Source organism: Schistocerca gregaria, chromosome 10, assembly GCF_023897955.1.
Source record: "Schistocerca gregaria isolate iqSchGreg1 chromosome 10, iqSchGreg1.2, whole genome shotgun sequence".
Lineage (NCBI taxonomy): Eukaryota > Metazoa > Arthropoda > Insecta > Orthoptera > Acrididae > Schistocerca > Schistocerca gregaria.
Window position 1 is genome coordinate 8,127,479 of NC_064929.1, and position 12,851 is coordinate 8,140,329.

A 12,851-nucleotide genomic window follows, 5' to 3' on the forward strand; every position below is an offset into this window, starting at 1 on the left:
ACAAAGAAATTTCAGCAGGATTGAATACAACAGTCACCATGCGCACTTTCCTCCATGGGAGTAATGTCTCAAACAGTTTACGCTTTGATCGTTCCCTGGAAGACCAGTAGTAGTTACCGATGCACATCTGGGGGCATTCTGTAATGTTTGGACTATCAGACTGTTGATGAAACACAGAAATTGCATCGGGAATGAATAAAACAGTCACCAAGCGCACTTTCCTCCATGGGAGTAATGTCTCAAACAGTTTACGCTTTGATCGTTCCCTGGAAGACCAGTAGTAGTTTCCGATGCACATCTGTGGGCATTCTGTAATGTGTGGACTATCCGAGTGTTGATGACACACAGAAATTGCATCGGGAATGAATAAAACAGTCACCAAGCGCACTTTCCTCCATGGGAGTAATGTCTCAAACAGTCTACGCTTTGATCGTTCCCTGGAAGACCAGTAGTAGTTTCCGATGCACATATGGAGGCATTCTGTAATCTGTGGAGTGTCAGGGTGTTGATGAAACACAGAAGTTGCATCGGTATTGAATACAACAGTCACCATGCGCACTTTCCTCCATGGGAGTAATGTCTCAAACAGTTTATGCTTTGATCGTTCCCTGGAAGACCAGTAGTAGTTTCCGATGCACATCTGGAGGCATTCTGTAATCTGTGGTCCATCAGAGTGTTGATGAAACATGGAAATTGCATCGGGATTGAATAAAACAGTCACCATGCGCACTTTCCTCCATGGGAGTAATGTCTCAAACAGTTTACGCTTTGTTGGTTCCCTGGAAGACAAGTAGTAGTTTCCGATGCCCATCTGGTGCCATTCTGTAATCTGTGGACTATCAGAGTGTTGATGAAACACAGAAATTGCATCGGGATTCAATACAACAGTCACCATGCGCACATCCCTCCATGGGAGTAATGTCTCAAACAGTCTACAATTTGATCGTTCCCTGCAAGGCCGGTAGTAGTTTCCCATGCACATCTGGAGGCATTCTGTAATCTGTGGACCTTCGATGTTTTGATGAAACACAGAAATTGCCTCGGGATTGAATACAACAGTCATCATGCGAATTTTCCTCCATGGGAGTAATGTCTCAAACAGTCTACGCTTTGATCGTTTCCTGGAAGACCAGTAGTAGTTTCCGATGCACATCTGGAGGCACTCTGTAATCTGTGGACCTTTAAAGTGTTGATGACACACAGAAATTGCATCGGGATTGAATACAACAGTAACCATGGTCACTTTCCTCCATGGGAGTAATGTCTCATACAGTCTACGCTTTGCTCGTTCCCTAGAAGACCAGTAGTAGTTTCCGATGCACATCTGGGGGCATTCTGTAATGTGTGGACTATCAGAGTGTTGATGAAACACAGAAATTGCATCGGGATTGAATACAACAATCACCATACGCACTTCCCTCCATGGAAGTAATGTCTCAAACAGTCTACGCTTTGAACGTTCCCTGAAAGACCAGTAGTAGTTTCCGATGCACATCTGGAGGCATTCTGTAATCTGTGGACGTTCAAAGTGTTGATGAAACACTGAAACTTCATGGGGATTGAATACAACAGTCACCATTCGCACTTTCCTCCATGGGAGTAATGTCTCAAACAGTCTATGGTTTGATCGTTTCCTGGAAGGCCAGTAGTAGTTTCCGATTCACATCTGGAGGCACCCTGTAATCTTTGGACCTTCAAAGTGTTCATGAAACACAGAAATTGCATCGGGAGTCAATACAACAGTCACCATGCGCACTTTCCTCCATGGGAGTAATGTCTCTAAGAGTCTACGCTTTGATCGTTCCCTGCAAGACCAATAGCAGTCTCCGATGCACATCTGGAGGCATTCTGTAATCTGTGGACCTTCAAAATGTTGATGAAACACAGGAATTGCCGCGGGATTGAACACAAGAGTCACCATGCGCACTTTCCACCATTGGAGTAATGTCTCAAAGAGTCTAGGTTTTGATCGTTCCCTGCAAGACCAGTAGTAGTTTCCGATGCACATCTGGAATCATTCTGTAATCTGTGGACGTTCAAAGTGTTGACGAAACACAGAAATTGCTGCAGGATTGAATACAACAGTGACCATGCGCTCTTTCCTCCATGGGAGTAATGTCTCAAACAGTTTACACTTTGATCGTGTCCTGGAAGACCAGTAGTAGTTTCCGATGCACATATGGGGGCATTCTGTAATGTGTGGACTATCAGAGTGTTGATGAAACACAAAAATTGCATCCGGATTGAATACAACAGTCACCATGCGCACTTCCCTCCATGGGAGTAATGTCTCAAACGGTCTACGCTTTGATCGTTCCCTGCAAGGCCAGTAGTAGTTTCCCATGCACATCTGGAGGCTTTCTGTAATCTGTGGACCTTTAAAGTGTTGATGAAACACAGAAATTGCTTCGGGATTGAATACAACAGTCACCATGCGCACTTTCCTCCATGGGAGTAATGTCTCAAACAGTTTACGCTTTGATCGTTCCCTGGAAGACCAGTAGTAGTTTCCGATGCACATCTGTGGGCATTCTGTAATGTGTGGACAATCAGAGTGTTGATGAAACACAGAAATTGCATCGGGATTGAATACAACAGTTACCATGCACACTTTCCACCATGGGAGTAATGTCTCAAACAGTCTAGGCTTTGATCGTTTCCTGCCAGACCAGTAGAAGTTTCCGATGCACATCTGGAATCATTCTGTAATCTGTGGACCTTCAAAGTGTTGACGAAACACAGAAATTTCTGCAGGATAGAATACAACAGTCACCATGCGCACTTTCCTCCATGGGAGTAATGTCTCAAACAGTTTACGCTTTGATCGTTCCCTGGAAGACCAGTAGTAGTTACCGATGCACATCTGGGGGCATTCTGTAATGTTTGGACTATCAGAGTGTTGATGAAACACAGAAATTGCATCCGGATTGAATACAACAGTCACCATGCGCACTTTCCTCCATATGAGTAATGTCTCAAACAGTCTACGCTTTGATCGTTCCCTGCAAGGCCAGTAGTAGTTTCCCATGCACATCTGGAGGCATTCTGTAATCTGTGGACCTTTAAAGTGTTGATGAAACACAGATATTGCATCGCGATTGAATACAACAGTCACCATGCGCACTTTCCTCCATGGGAGTAGTGTCTGAAACAGTCTACACTTTGATCGTTAGCTGGAAGACCAGTAGTAGTTTCCGATGCACATCTGGAGGCACTCTGTAATCTGTGGACCTTTAAAGTGTTGATGACACACAGAAATTGCATCGGGAGTGAATACAACAGTCACCATGCGCACTTTCCTCCATGGGAGTAGTGTCTCAATCAGTCTACGCTTTAATCGTTTCCTGGAAGACCAGTAGTAGTTTCCGATGCACATCTGGAGGAATTCGGTAATCTGTGGACCTTCAAAGTGTTAATGAAACACAGAAATTACATCGGGAGTGAATACAACAGTAACCATGGTCACTTTCCTCCATGGGAGTAATGTCTCATACAGTCTACGCTTTGATCGTTCCCTAGAAGTCCAGTAGTAGTTTCCGATGCACATCTGGGGGCATTCTGTAATGTGTGGACTATCAGGGTGTTGATGAAACACAGAAATTGCATCGGGATTGAATATAACAATCACCATGCGCACTTCCCTCCATGGAAGTAATGTCTCAAACAGTCTACGCTTTGAACGTTCCCTGCAAGACCAGTAGTAGTTTCCGATGCACATCTGGAGGCATTCTGTAATCTGTGGACCTTCAAAGAGTTGATGAAACACAGAAATTGCCGCGGGATTGAATACAACAGTCACCATGCGCACTTTCCTCCATGGGAGTAATGTCCTAAACAGTCTATGCTTTGATCGTTTCTTGGAGAACCAGTAGTAGTTTCCGATGCACATCTGGAGGCATTCTGTAATCTGTGGACCTTCAAAATGTTGATGAAACACAGGAATTGCCGCGGGATTGAATACAAGAGTCACCATGCGCACTTTCCACCATGGGAGTAATGTCTCAAACAGTCTAGGTTTTGATCGTTCCCTGCAAGACCAGTAGTAGTTTCCGATGCACATCTGGAATCATTCTGTAATCTGTGGACCTTCAAAGTGTTGACGAAACACAGAAATTGCTGCAGGATTGAATACAACAGTCACCATGCGCACTTTCCTACCATGGGAGTAATGTCTCAAACAGTTTACGCTTTGATCGTGTCCTGGAAGACCAGTAGTAGTTTCCAATGCACATCTGGGGGCATTCTGTAATGTGTGGACTATCAGAGTGTTGATGAAACACAAAAATTGCATCCGGATTGAATACAACAGTCACCATGCGCACTTTCCTCCATGGGAGTAATGTCTCAAACGGTCTACGCTTTGATCGTTCCCTGAAAGGCCAGTAGTAGTTTCCCATGCACATCTGGAGGCTTCCTGTAATCTGTGGACTTTTAAAGTGTTGATGAAACACAGAAATTGCTTCGGGATTGAATACAACAGTCACCATGCGCACTTTCCTCCATGGGTGTAATGTCTCAAACAGTTTACGCTTTGATCGTTCCCTGGAAGACCAGTAGTAGTTTCCGATGCACATCTGTGGGCATTCTGTAATGTGTGGACTATCCGAGTGTTGATGACACACAGAAATTGCATCAGGAATGAATAAAACAGTCACCAAGCGCACTTTCCTCCATGGGAGTAATGTCTCAAACAGTCTACGCTTTGATCGTTCCCTGGAAGACCAGTAGTAGTTTCCGATGCACATTTGGAGGCATTCTGTAATCTGTGGAGTGTCAGGGTGTTGATGAAACACAGATGTTGCATCGGTATTGAATACAACAGTCACCATGCGCACTTTCCTCCATGGGAGTAATGTCTCAAACAGTTTATGCTTTAATCGTTCCCTGAAAGACAAGTAGTAGTTTCCGATGCCCATCTGGTGCCATTCTGTAATCTGTGGACTATCAGAGTGATGATGAAACACAGAAATTGCATCGGGATTCAATACAACAGTCACCATGCGCACATCCCTCCATGGGAGTAATGTCTCAAACAGTCTACAATTTGAACGTTCCCTGCAAGGCCGGTAGTATTTTCCCATGCACATCTGCAGGCATTCTGTAATCTGTGGACCTTCGATGTTTTAATGAAACACAGAAATTGCCTCGGGATTGAATACAACAGTCATCATGCGAATTTTCCTCCATGGGAGTAATGTCTCAAACAGTCTACGCTTTGATCGTTCCCTGGAAGACCAGTAGTAGTTTCCGATGCACATCTGGAGGCACTCTGTATTCTGTGGACCTTTAAAGTGTTGATGACACACAGAAATTGCATCGGGATTGAATACAACAGTCACCATGCGCACTTTCCTCCATGGGAGTAGTGTCTCAATCAGTCTACGCTTTAATCGTTTCCTGGAAGACCAGTAGTAGTTTCCGATGCACATCTGGGGGCATTCTGTAGTGTGTGGACTATCAGAGTGTTGATGAAACACAGAAATTGCATCGGGATTGAATACAACAATCACCATGCGCACTTCCCTCCATGGAAGTAATGTCTCAAACAGTCTACGCTTTGAATGTTCCCTGCAAGACCAGTAGTAGTTTCCGATGCACATCTGGAGGCATTCTGTAATCTTTGGACCTTAAAAGTGTTCTTGAAACACAGAAATTGCATCAGGATTCAATACAACAGTCACCATGCGCACTTTCCTCCATGGGAGTAATGTCTCTAAGAGTCTACGCTTTGATCGTTCCCTGCAAGACCAGTAGCAGTCTCCGATGCACATCTGGAGGCATTCTGTAATCTGTGGACCTTCAAAATGTTGATGAAACACAGGAATTGCCGCGGGATTGAATACAAGAGTCACCATGCGCACATTCCAACATGGGAGTAATGTCTCAAACAGTCTAGGCTTTGATCGTTCCCTGCAAGACCAGTAGTAGTTTCCGATGCACATCTGGAATCATTCTGTAATCCGTGGACCTTCAAAGTGTTGACGAAACACAGAAATTGCTGCAGGATTGAATACAACAGTTACCATGCGCACTTTCCTCCATGGGAGTAATGTCTCAAACAGTCTACGCTTTGATCGCGTCCTGGAAGACCAGTAGTAGTTTCCGATGCACATCTGGGGGCATTCTGTAATGTGTGGACTATCAGAGTGTTGATGAAACACAAAAATTGCATCCGGATTGAATACAACAGTCACCATGCGCACTTTCCTCCATGAGAGTAATGTCTCAAACGGACTACGCTTTGATCGTTCCCTGCAAGGCCAGTAGTAGTTTCCCATGCACATCTGGAGGCTTTCTGTAATCTGTGGACCTTTAAAGTGTTGATGAAACACAGAAATTGCTTCGGGATTGAATACAACAATCACCATGCGCACTTTCCTCCATGGGAGTAATGTCTCAAACAGTTTACGCTTTGATCGTTCCCTGGAAGACCAGTAGTAGTTTCCGATGCACATCTGGAGGCATTCTGTAATCTGTGGACCTCAAAGTGTTGATGAAACACAGAAATTGCCGCGGGTTTGAATACAACAGTCACCATGCGCACTTTCCTCCATGGGAGTAATGTCCTAAACAGTCTATGCTTTGATCGTTTCCTGGAGAACCAGTAGTAGTTTCCGATGCACATCTGGAGGCATTCTGTAATCTGTGGACCTTCAAAGTGTTGTTGAAACACTAAAACTTCATCGGGATTGAATACAACAGTCACCATGCGCATTTTCCTCCATGGGAGTAATGTCTCAAACAGTCTACGGTTTGATCGTTTCCTGGAAGACCAGTAGTAGTTTCCGATTCACATCTGGAAGCACCGTGTAATCTTTGGACCTTCAAAGTGTTCATGAAACACAGAAATTGCATCGGGATTCAATACAACAGTCACCATGCGCAATTTCCTCCATATGAGTAATGCCTCTAAGAGTCTACGTTTTGATCGTTCCCTGCAAGACCAGTAGCAGTTTCCGATGCACATCTGGAGGTATTCTGTAATCTGTGGACCTTCAAAGTGTTGATGAAACACAGAAATTGCATCGGGATTCAATACAACAGTCACCATGCGCACTTTCATCCATGCGCGTAATGTCTCAAACAGTTTACGCTTTTAATGTTCCCTGCAAGAACAGTGTAGTTTCCGATGCACATCTGAATGCATTCTGTAATCTGTGGACTATCAGAGTGTTGATGAAACACAGAAATTGCATCGGGATTGAATACAACAGTCACCATGTGCTCTTTCCTCCATGGGAGTAATGTGTCAAACAGTTTACGCTTTGATCGTTCCCTGGAAGACCAGTAGTAGTTTCCGATGCACATTTGGAGGCATTCTGTAATCTGTGGAGTGTCAGGGTGTTGATGAAACACAGAAGTTGCATCGGTATTGAATACAACAGTCACCATGCGCACTTTCCTCCATGGGAGTAATGTCTCAAACAGTTTATGCTTTGATCGGTCCCTGGAAGACCAGTAGTAGTTTCCGATGCACATCTGGAGGCATTCTGTAATCTGTGGTCTATCAGAGTGTTGATGAAACATGGAAATTGCATCGGGATTGAATAAAACAGTCACCATGCGCACTTTCCTCCATGGGAGTAATGTCTCAAACATTTTTACGCTTTTGTTGGTTCCCTGGAAGACAAGTAGTAGTTTCCGATGCCCATCTGGTGCCATTCTGTAATCTGTTGACTATCAGATTGTTGATGAAACACAGAAATTGCATCGGGATTCAATACAATAGTCACCATGCGCATATCCCTCCATGGGAGTAATGTCTCAAACAGTCAACGCTTTGATCGTTCCCTGCAAGGCCAGTAGTAGTTTCCCATGCACAACTGGATGCATTCTGTAATCTGTGGACCTTCAAAATGTTGATGAAACACAGGAATTGCCGCGGGATTGAATACAAGAGTCACCATGCGCACTTTCCACCATGGGAGTAATGTCTCAAACAGTCTAGGCTCTGATCGTTTCCTGCCAGACCAGTAGTAGTTTCCGATGCACATCTGGAATCATTCTGTAATTTGTGGACCTTCAAAGTGTTGACGAAACACAGAAATTTCTGCAGGGTTGAATACCACAGTCCCATGTGCACTTTCCTCCATGGGAGTAATGTCCCAAACAGTTTACGCTTTGATCGTTCCCTGGAAGACCAGTAGTAGTTTCCGATGCACATTTGGAGGCATTCTGTAATCTGTGTAGTGTCAGGGTGTTGATGAAACACAGAAGTTGCATCGGTATTGAATACAACAGTCACCATGCGCACTTTCCTCCATGGGAGTAATGTCTCAAACTGTTTATGCTTTGATCGTTCCCTGGAAGACCAGTAGTAGTTTCCGATGCACATCTGGAGGCATTCTGTAATCTGTGGTCTATCAGAGTGTTGATGAAACATGGAAATTGCATCGGGATTGAATAAAACAGTCACCATGCGCACTTTCCTCCATGGGAGTAATGTCTCAAACAGTTTACGCTTTGTTGGTTCATTGGAAGATAAGTAGTAGTTTCCGATGCCCATCTGGTGCCATTCTGTAATCTGTTGACTATCAGAGTGTTGATGAAACACAGAAATTGCAACGGGATTCAATACAACAGTCACCATGCGCACATCCCTCCATGGGAGTAATGTCTCAAACAGTCAACGCTTTGATCGTTCCCTGCAAGGCCAGTAGTAGTTTCCCATGCACAACTGGAGGCATTCTGTAATCTGTGGACCTTCATAGTTTTGATGAAACACAGAAATTGCATCGGGATTGAATAAAACAGTCACCATGCGCACTTTCCTCCATGGGAGTAGTGTCTCAATCAGTCTACGCTTTAATCGTTTCCTGGAAGACCAGTAGTAGTTTCCGATGCACATCTGGAGGAATTCGGTAATCTGTTGACCTTCAAAGTGTTGATGAAACACAGAAATTACATCGGGAGTGAATACAACATTAACCATGGTCACTTTCCTCCATGGGAGTAATGTCTCATACAGTCTACGCTTTGATCGTTCCCTAGAAGACCAGTAGTAGTTTCCGATGCACATCTGGGGACATTCTGTAATGTGTGGACTATCAGAGTGTTCATGAAACACAGAAATTGCATCGGGATTGAATACAACAATCACCATGCGCACATCCCTCCATGGAAGTAATGTCTCAAACAGTCTACGCTTTGAACGTTCCCTGCAAGACCAGTAGTAGTTTCCGATGCACATCTGGAGGCATTCTGTAATCTGTGGACCTTCAAAGTGTTGATGAAACACAGAAATTGCCGCGGGATTGAATACAACAGTCACCATGCGCACTTTCCTCCATGGGAGTAATGTCTCAAACAGTCTACGGTTTGATCGTTTCCTGGAAGACCAGTAGTAGTTTCCGATTAACATCTGGAGGCACCCTGTAATCTTTGGACCATCAAAGTGTTCATGAAACACAGAAATTGCATCGGGATTCAATACAACAGTCACCATGCGCACTTTCCTCCATGGGAGTAATGTCTCTAAGAGTCTACGCTTTGATCGTTCCCTGCAAGACCAGTAGCAGTCTCCGATGCACATCTGGAGGCATTCTGTAATCTGTGGACCTTCAAAATGTTGATGAAACACAGGAATTGCCGCGGGATTGAATACAAGAGTCACCATGCGCACTTTCCACCATGGGAGTAATGTCTCAAACAGTCTAGGCTTTGATCGTTCCCTGCAAGACCAGTAGTAGTTTCCGATGCACATCTGGAATCATTCTGTAATCTGTGGACCTTCAAAGTGTTGACGAAACACAAAAATTGCTGCAGGATTGAATAAAACAGTCACCATGCGCACTTTCCTCCATGGGAGTAATGTCTCAAACAGTTTACGCTTTGATCGTGTCCTGGAAGACCAGTAGTAGTTTACGATGCACATCTGGGGGCATTCTGTAATGTGTGGACTATCAGAGTGTTGATGAAACACAAAAATTGCATCCGGATTGAATACAACAGTCACCATGCGCACTTTCCTGCATGGGAGTAATGTCTCAAACAGCCTACGCTTTGATCGTTCCCTGCAAGGTCAGTAGTAGTTTCCCATGCACATCTGGAGGCTTTCTGTAATCTTTGGACCTTATAAGTGTTGATGAAACACAGAAATTGCTTAGGGATTGAATACAACAGTCACCATGCGCACTTTCCTCCATGGGAGTAGTGTCTGAAACAGTTTACGCTTTGATCGTTTCCTGGACGACCAATAGTAGTTTCCGATGCACATCTGGAGGCATTCGGTATCTGTGGACCTTCAAAGTGTTGATGAAACACAGAAATTGCATCGGGAGTGAATACAACAGTAACCATGCGCACTTTCCTCCATGGGAGTAATGTCACAAACAGTCTACACTTGGATCGTTCTCTAGAAGACCAGTAGTAGTTTCCGATGCACATCTGGAGGCATTCTGTAATCTGTGGACTATCAGAGTGTTGATGAAACACAGAAATTGCTTCAGGATTGAATACAACAGTCACCATGCGCACTTTTCTCCATGGGAGTAATGTCTCAGACAGTTTACGCTTTGATCGTTCCCTGGAAGACCAGTAGTAGTTTCCGAGGCCCATCTGGTGTCATTCTGTAATCTGTGGACTATCAGAGTGTTGATGAAACACAGATATTGCATCGGGATTCAATACAACAGTCACCATGTGCACTTCCCTCCATGGGAGTAATGTCTCAAACAGTCTACGCTTTGATCGTTCCCTGGAAGACCAGTAGTAGTTTCCGATGCTCATCTGGAGGCACTCTGTAATCTGTGGACCTTTAAAGTGTTGATGACACACAGAAATTGCATCGGGCTTGAATACAACAGTCACCATGCGCACTTTCCTCCATGGGAGTAGTGTCTCAATCAGTCTACGATTTGATCGTTTCCTGGAAGACCAGTAGTAGTTTCCGATGCACATCTGGAGGAATTCTGTAATCTGTGTACTTTCAAAGTGTTGATGAAACACAGAAATTACATCGGGAGTGAATACAACAGTAACCATGTTCACTTTCCTCCATAGGAGTAATGTCTCATACAGTCTACGCTTTGAACGTTCCCTGCAAGACCAGTAGTAGTTTCCGATGCACATCTGGAGGCATTCTGTAATCTGTGGACCTTCAAAGTGTTTATGAAACACAGATATAGCCGCGGGATTGAATACAACAGTCACCATGCGCACTTTCCTCCATGGGAGTAATGTCCTAAACAGTCTATGTTTGATCGTTTCCTGGAGAACCAGTAGTAGTTTTCGATGCACATCTGGAGGCATTCAGTAATCTGTGAACCTTCAAAGTGTTGACGAAACACTGAAACTTCATGGGGATTGAATACAACAGTCACCATGCGCACTTTCCTCCATGGGAGTAATGTCTCAAACAGTCTACGGTTTGATCGTTTCCTGGAAGACCAGTAGTAGATTCCGATTCACATCTGGAGGCATCATGTAATCTTTGGACCTTCAAAGTGTTCATGAAACACAGAAATTGCATCGGGATTCAATACAACAGTCACCATGCGCATTTTCCTCCATGGGAGTAATGTCTCTAAGAGTCTACGCTTTGATCGTTCCCTGCAAGACCAGTAGCAGTTTCCGATGCACATCTGGAGGCATTCTGTAATCTGTGGACCTTCAAAATGTTGATGAAACACAGGAATTGCCGCGGGATGGAATACAAGAGTCACCATGCGCACTTTCCTCCATGGGAGTAATGTCACAAACAGTCTACGCTTTGATCGTTCCCTGGAAGTCAAGTAGTAGTTTCCGATGCACATCTGGTGTCATTCTGTAATCTGTGCACTATCAGAGTGTTGATGAAACACAGAAATTACATGGGAGTGAATTCAACAGTCCCATGCGCACTTTCCTCCATTTGAGTAATGTCTCAAGCAGTTTACGTTTTGATCGTTCCCTGGAAGACCAGTAGTAGTTTCCGATGCACATCTGGAGGCATTCTGTAATCTGTGGACTATCAGAGTGTTGATGAAACTCAGAAATTGCATCAGGATTGAATACAACAGTCACCATGTGCACTTTCCTCCATGGGAGTAATGTCTCAAACTGTCTACGTTTTGACCGATCCCTGCAAGACCAGTAGTAGTTTCCGATGCACATCTGGAGGCATTCTGTAATCTGTGGACCTTCAAAGTGTTGATGAAACAGAGAAATTGCCGCGGGATTGAATACAACAGTCACCATGCGCACTTTCCTCCATGGGAGTAATGTCTCAAACAGTTTACGCTTTGTTCGTTCCCTGGAAGACAAGTAGTAGTTTCCGATGCCCATCTGGTGCCGTTCTGTAATCTGTGGACTATCAGAGTGTTGACGAAACACAGAAATTGCATCGGGATTCAATACAACAGTCACCATGCGCACTTCCCTCCATGGGAGTAATGTCTCAAACAGTCTACGATTTGATCGTTCCCTGCAAGGCCGGTAGTAGTTTCCCATGCACATCTGGAGCCATTCTGTAATCTGTGGACCTTCGATGATTTGATGAAACACAGAAATAGCCTCGGGATTGAATACAACAATCATCATGCGCATTTTCCTCCATGGGAGTAATGTCTCAAACAGTCTACGCTTTGATCGTTCCCTGGAAGACCAGTAGTAGCTTCCGATGCACATCTGGAGGCACTCTGTAATCTGTGGACCTTAACAGTGTTGATGACACACAGAAATTGCATCGGGATTGAATACAACAGTCACCATGCGCACTTTCCTCCATGGGAGTAGTGTCTCAATCAGTCTACGCTTTGATCGTTTCCTGGAAGACCAGTAGTAGTTTCCGATGCACATCTGGAGGAATTCGGTAATCTGTGGACCTTCAAAGTATTGATGAAACACAGAAATTACATCGGGAGTGAATACAA